At 41.4% G+C, this 7,839-nt stretch overlaps 1 protein-coding gene across 1 annotated transcript in view; it reads right to left on the minus strand.

The window, feature by feature from the left end:
* Window positions 1–7,839, minus strand: part of LOC139607030 (endophilin-A1-like) — a 28,263-nt gene that overhangs the window by 19,348 nt on the left and 1,076 nt on the right. The window lies entirely within an intron of this gene.

A 7,839-nucleotide genomic window follows, 5' to 3' on the forward strand; every position in this document is an offset into this window, starting at 1 on the left:
CTCTGCTCCTCCGGCACGTGTCATCCCCTCAAGGGCGATCAATTATTGAGAGAGCCAACCGGAGCACAGCCTGTGTGTCTGTGTGTGTGTGTGTGTGTGTGTGTGTGTGTGTGTGTGCGCGCTGCTTTCTCTTTGCACGTGTGTTGTTGCCACGACAACACCGTCCTTTCAAATGGAGAGGAATGTTTGATCAGGAAGCAGCAGAGAAAGATTATTTGTCCTTTCAAAATAAAATCAAACAGAACTATTAATGTCATGTTTTTTCATGACATTAATAGTTTCATTTTTTGTGCATTTTATTTTGCAGTTTTAAAGTCAGCTGATTTAAATTTGAAAGAAAATTTTTGATTCTTTATTTCTCTTCCCTCTCTCCCCTCCATCTTCTCCTCTTTCCCCTTCTCTTAATTATCACTTCTCTATCTTTCTTCTTCCTTCCTTCCATCAATCTGTTTCATTTCTCATTTTTATTTTCCTCTAATGTGCATTCTCATAATTTCTTAAACTAATGAAGCCAGTGGTCAGTCAGTGGTCTCAAAACTGTCCACGGCCAACACACAAACAGAAAAAGCCTGGAAAACCGACAGAACCACACAGAGGTTGAGGAGGAGTGAAATTAATTCAGCTCTAATAGCTCCGGGGCTTCGTCATCAGTCAATCTCATGATTATCTCTGTCAGTTATCTAATCATTTAGTTTCTGAAACCTCAGAAACTGCCCGTCACAACTTCACAGAGCTGAACGTTACGTCTTCAAAAAGTAGAAATAAAAAAGACTGAAACTATTAAAGATATTCAAAATAGTGGGTAGTTTCTGTTTAGACAGGTCAGTAGGTAGGTATTAGGGTTGCACATCTCTCTGTGATAAACGATTCAATATGCATCTAGATACACAGGTTACGATTCGATTCAAAAACGATGTCCTTTTATTACAGACCGATTCGATACGAATCGATTCCATACAGTGTAAGAACGATACGATTCGATCCTATGGTTAATATTTGTTGTAGATATTTTATATAATAAAGAAGCCAAGTCTATGAAAGTGACAGTACAATAGTTTATTTTTAAATATGTAAAAGACTGGCACTGGCAAAAAAACAAAACAAAACAGAACAACAAAATCACATGTCAATGTATTTATTTTTAGACATGGACCAAAAAAAAGTCTGGCTGAATTGTTGGATGGGAACTCAAGAGGTAAAAGTAGCACAGAATAGTAACAACAAACTTTGTTCGAGCTTCCCTTCCTTCTTATAAAACCCAAACACGGTCCACACCTTGGATTTTTGTTTCTCCGATGCGTTGAAAATCTTTCTCGGTGCATTATCACCTTCGGTCAGACTGACGCTTTCGTTCTCCACCTCCTCCACTTTCTGTGTCGTCCCTTGTTTATCACTCATGCTAATACTAGCTAGGCAGCTACGGCGTTTCGCGGGCAGCCTCAGCTCTCACATTGTTTTAGAGACCTGGCGCATGTGTAATGCCGCCAACCGATTCAAAGTCTCACGATACCCGATCCATGACTCTATAACCGATTCATCTAGAAATTCATTGATAATTCGTATCGATTGAGGAGGCTGCTACCGATGCAGCCGTATCTCTCACTGATTGAACCGAATATCTGGTCGCATCGGTTTATCGTTCACAACCCTAGTAGGTATACATTATATTCACTGTGTAGGTGATGTAAATAAAGGCCTTGACCACTGTCTGAACATCTATGTTATTGTTGCTTCCTCTCCTCTCCCCTCACTCCTCTCAGTCTCTGCCTCATCTCCATCCTCTGCTCTGTCCTCTCTTTCCTCTCTGTCCTCTTCAGTCTGCCTCTTTCTCTTCCTCCTCCTTTCTTTATGTATATTCAGGTATCGATCTCTCTCTCCTCTCTCGCTCATGTTTTATTCAGCCAGGTGGACTGAGGTGTCCCATTTCCTGCCTGTGCCGGCGGCGGTGGCAGCAGCAGCAGCCATAATCTCGGTCGAGGGCGCTGCGGCTCAGCGGCTGGCTTCACGCTGGTTTTTCCCGTCCATCTGTTAAAACGTGAGCGCGGCAGAATCGCATGTGCAAACATACACGCTGAGACATGTCCTAGATTAAAGCCTCTGCGGGCAAGTTGCCGACGCCTCCATCAAGTTTTAATGTTCTCAGTTTGAGAATTCATTGCCTCCTGCTTACAAAACACAGCTCCCACTCCTCACATCTGATTGGCTGAGTCACCATCCACAGGCAGTGAGCACACACCTGAGATCAAAGAACCCAGCGAGCCTTGATTGGAAACAGGAGCACTCACTCACTCCGACGTTAAACTTCCAGAAAACTCCAAATTAAAGCAACTTCCTGTTTAAACTGCAACCTGAACAGGTTCAATATAAATATATTTCCTTATCTATGTTGGTTTTTCTTAACCTTATACTCCTCAATGTCCAGTCTTGGTTGTTTTGGTGCCACCTGTGGTCACTTGTATTGCAAGTCCCAGAGTCCTGTTTGAAGACCCGTCCCATGGGGGGACACTGGGGGCACGAAAAACACTTTGAGAAACTGGTGCATCTGTTTAGAGCCCAACAAACTCATCACCCCGTGCCTGCAGAAGATAATCACCAACGTTATCGAGCACAGTCATAATGAACTCGTGACCCAATATCTTCTGCATCATACTCCTGAACCTGTTGAGCGCAGGTCGACAACTCACATTAGAGCTGCAACGATGAGCCGGATACCAACAGTCTGATGGTTCTGGGTTCTCAGATCTGATAATTCACTACTTCTCTTGGTCTTATATCATAGTAAACTGAATATTTTGTAGGTTTTTCAGTGTTGGCCAAACAAAATAAGATATTTATTGGCATCACCTTGTGCTGCAGGACAGTGGTTCCGAACCTTTATCAACTCATTTGAAAATCTCAAAAATGTTGGTGGTGGAAATTCACGTTTCCAGGTTAAAGGAAACGCACCTTATGATGGTAGACTTCACCCTTCATCTTTGATGTTATTGTTTGTTATTATTATCTTTTTTCCTATTGTCCTTTCTCTCTTGTGTTTTGTGTTTATAGAAGGCGGGGGCTGATCTTTCAGAATAAAAGCTTTGTTTCAGAGTTTAGGGATAACAGATGGTGGAAAGAAGGAAACAATGAATGAGCAAGTCCGTCATCTTCAGGTAGGGGAGAGGAGGCAGGAGACAACAGGACTGCTGGGAAATGGAGTCTGAATTTGGAGAAAAACAAAGACAATATCACCAGAATTAGACGGAAGTGAGCTCTTTGAACTAAAATTAAACCAACGTGGAAGTCTTCAATTCATAACGACACAGTCGTCCATTAAATCTGCAGGTTGTGACCTTCTTCAATCTGTTTTTCACACAAAATTACAGTTTTATCCTAAAATTGCTTTGCAAAGCCAGGAGTTGTATTGTGCCAGTGCTCCATGTAATCATCGGTAATTATCACCTCTGCAGCACAACACACAACATCCACCCTGTTGCCCCCGGTTACAGGTCCCTCTGCCTTGTGCTATTGTGAATGTGTGTGTTGAACTGAGCTTGAAATATCCACCAACAAACCATGTCAATGAAACAGATTGACAATAGATAGATAGATAGATAGATAGATAGATAGTTAGATAGACAGTCTATGACGTCTCATGCCGCCCCCTCTCTTTCCATTAACGTCTGCAGTTGATTCACAGATCTATTTTGGGCCCCGCTCCCCGCCTGCTCGCCCTCACGCTGTCAACATCTCACCTCAGAGAGACGCCACTGCTTCAGATCAAACATGTGATTCAGTCTTTTTTTATTTCCTCCCGCTCCTCTGTGACACCGCTCATTATGGACAAAGAAAAACCCGGATCAACAGCTGATTCACAGGTGGACAAGGCACAGTGACATTCTGCGTTCTGCCTCTTGGAAAAACCAACAATGAACGTGACCTCCTAGCAGGTGTGTGTGTGTGTGTGTGTGTGTGTGTGTGTGCGTGTGTGTGTGTTACTCCTCTGAGCCTGAGAACGAGCCACACTGTTCCTCCATCACCATCACCACACACTGTCCCACACACACCATCCTGCTGCAAACACCCACTAGAGAACCAAATGTGGATTCATCCGCCGCTGAAAATAGTCCCCAACAAATGCTCTACTTCCTCCTGTTTGAGCAACATTTGCTAAAAACTACAGTGACCAGCTGCTTTAGGAAATTCTTGTAAATGAAACTGTAGATGTGAGAGGCATTTTTAAAGATTTACATCGTGGTTAGTGACATTTTATTTTTAGTTTCCATCTCTTATTCAAGTTGAGATGTTTTTAAGGCTCCTTATTATTGTTGTTGTTGTTGTTGTTGTTAGTATTATCTTTTGAAAATGTGAAATGAGACATTACATTAGTCATAGAGGTAATATATCTTAGAAGCTATTAACTGTGTGGGTGAATTTATAAAGGTTATGAAAAAGATTTGTTGGTACCAATAAAGAGAATGAATAATACCTTGCCTTTAGTGCTCTACGTGTAACATACTCCCTCCATGTGTAAACAATACCCCTTCTAAAATGCACCAAACTAACGGGCACTGAAATAATAGGGGCTTTTAGTCACGCTGGCGTTGCTGCCCAGGGGAGGGGAAATTAGTTTTGCAGCTTAAGCTTCAAATAAAGTGAAACCTCCAAAATAAAAGAAGCAAAATCAGATAAAGTTTGATGCAGAAGGAAATTTTTATTTCCCTCCTCTATCATTAATTTTAGAAATTAATTTGGCTTTAAAATCTACATTTACCAGCTAAACATCAAGAAAAACTTAATTTAATTACCACTGTTTTATATGTATGTCTTCATTCATGAATAATGTATCTACACTGATGAAACTAAAATGTGTTGATGTCAGGTGAATCTAAAGCAGGTAAAAATGACATAAGCACAAAAACCACTGTGCACACGTCTCTGCAGAGTCTCATATGAGTTAAATCCCTGAATAAATGAAGTAATTTGACAGAAGCACAGAGTCTGAGCACTGTGGCCTGTGCAGCCTCATATCCATGTCTTTTGGATGGATTATGTTACATAAAAAAGAAAGAAACGGTGCGACGCCTCTGGAGCTGTCTGAGCCTTCAGGACGCTCTCCGTCTCTGTCTCTGCTGCTGTACTTTTTATTTTTATTTCCTGCTCGGCTCTGTTCTGCTGCAGTGACCCAGTTCCCCGCCAGGAATCAATGAACATCATCTCCTCTCTTTATCAGCATCGCCACGTCTGTCAAATGCAACAAATGTGCGGGAATTTGTCCTGATGACAGTTGGGACGAAACACAGACATGAAGGAAATTGACTGTTCTGTGTTTTTCTTTTTTTTTTTTTTACACTTTAGAAACATTGCTCCTCCTCTTCAGGTGATGATCAGGTTTCTTTTCCAGTTTTTATCGACATTACTGAAGCTTTCAGGATCATGTTACTGTGTGAAAGTGTGAAATAAACAACATTTTCATTGATTTTGACTCACAGGGTCTCAGACATCACTGCAGAGGATAAACAAGAGGATAAAGGCAGTTACACTGAGTCCCAAAAGCAACACATTATTCTAAGAACAGAAAACATTAGCCTGTTGTCCAGGAACACAAAACTCCCAAATTAAATGTTTTGTTGTTTCTGTCTTTAACGTAACTGGTGACGCATTTAAGGCTTTAAATGAGCCTTTTTATTCAGTTTATAACAAAGAAAATTAAGATTTTTTGTATTTTGATGCTTGAATCCTTTACCATAGACTGTAAATAAAAGAAAGAAATAAAGAAACTTAAAATCTGAGTCAATTTGGTCAAAATTAAAGGAATTCTGATGTTTGACAAGAAAAAAAATCAAGGTCTATGACAACTGAGCAAACTTCAGTCACTGTGAGATACAGATGAAAGATCCAGACAAAGTTTTTTTTTTGGGTCAAAAGTAAAGAACTTTCATAATCGATACCGAGGTTCAATATTCAGACTGAATCACTGAATGACTCACATTTTTGCATTAGAACCAGAAATAGAAAGAGTGGACGTCGTCTCTGTCTCCACAGTTGAATCTGGGACGCTGCACAGAATGGAAAATATCCAAACCTGCCAAAGTCCACAGCGTCCAGTCATCCCAGCCTCCAGAAGAGTTAAAGCTCTCTGGGAATTAAATGAGGCTATTTATTTATAGTTTTTATGAAAATGTAATACTGACTGTTGAATATTACATATAAAAACTCTTTCACCCACACTGAGATTGATCTGACAGCTTTGGCAAAAAACAGAAATAATAAATCTGGAGTCTGGTGGGGAAAGAAGCAAACAGCCATTTAAGATTAGATTTGATGATGAGATGGTTTGAGAAGCGATTAATTCTGAATTTGCAAAACTTGTGTTAATGTTTTATGTTGTTTAACTGTAGTTTTTGCTGCTTATCTTGACCCTTGTCTTTAATGTAATCCATCTTTTCTGGTTAAATAAAAATACCAACTAGAAAGTAAATGTCTAAAATCTAAACGATGTTAGGAAACAGTAAAGGTGAGATTGTCAAACTTTAATTCCTCTTGATGAGCACTGTAGAAAATCTGCAGAAATGAGAGCGTGAATAACTGAAGTTGCAAAAGAGAATTTGACTCCAAGTCCGAGTCATCAGTGCTCAAGTCCTGAGAATCAGGGCTTGAGTAAATGACGTGCTAGCTGTTAGCACACTGCACTTTGGTCTAAACTGAAATATTGCGACAAGTCTGAGTCCAAGTCCTGGACTGGATTCCTACAACAGGGTGGGAGTTGGCTCCACGCTGGAGCACGTGCAGTAGCATCACTTGTAGCGACGGGAGCAGCAGAGGCAGCGGAGGAACTAGTACTACAGAGTAGGAGCTTTACAGTACAGCAGGAGAATCAGCAGCAGTAGTGATAAGAGTAGAAGAAGTACTAGTAGTATTGGTAGTGGAAGTAAACGACATGCTAGCTGTTAGAGGATTTCACCTTCATCCAAATTGAAACCAAGTCCGAGTCCTGGACTGGACAGGAACTGGCTCGTGGCTGGAGCAGTTGCAGTAGCACCGGCTGTGGAAGAACTAGTACAAGGTAGTAGCTTTAACAGTAGCAGCAGTAGTAACAGGAGTACAGGAAGTACTAGTAGTAACGACATGCTAGCAGTTAGTAAATTGCACTTTGGTCCAAACTGAAATACCTCGACAGGCACTGACATCAGTTCGTCAAACTCCCTCCACCTTCAGCCGACAACTCACAGACTGAAAGGTCAGAGGGATTCTCAGGAATCTCTTTGCTCCTGCTCGTGTCAGGTTCTGTTTTTCTGCCCTCAGCCACAAACAAAACAACCTCACACGCTTCTTCTTCCCCTTCATCTCGACCGAAGAAACTATTCATCAGCTTCAGGTTGGATTTCACCTCGTACTCAAGATATAAGAAACATTCATTCAGAAAGATGAGTAGACGTCAGGGTTTGATGATGGAGGGATGGTGGAAGGATACATCAGAGGGTGGAGGGCTGATGGAGAGATGGGAGGGTATTTACAGCAGAGCGATGTAAAGGAGGGATGCTCAAAGAGAAGAAGAGGGGATGTTGGAAGGATGGAGAGATGTTTGTGACAGATGATGGAGGGATGCAAGTGGAGAGAAAAGGGAGGAGTGAAGGGAGGATCTTCAGAGAAATGGTGAATGTAAATAAAGGTGGTGGAGGAAGGCCTCAGAGGAGGATGAAAGGATGAATACAGGGAAAGAACAGAGGGATGAAGTGGAGATATAACGTGTGTAGAGAGATGATGAAAGGAGACATAAAAGAGGGATGGAAAGGTGGAGGATGGAGGTGAAGAGAAAGATGATTAAAGGGAGGATGACTACAAGACAGGATGGAGAGAGAG

This window comes from Trachinotus anak, unplaced genomic scaffold (assembly GCF_046630095.1).
Source record: "Trachinotus anak isolate AG129_WGS33_773 ecotype Australia unplaced genomic scaffold, CSIRO_AGI_Tana_v1 ptg000023l, whole genome shotgun sequence".
NCBI lineage: Eukaryota > Metazoa > Chordata > Actinopteri > Carangiformes > Carangidae > Trachinotus > Trachinotus anak.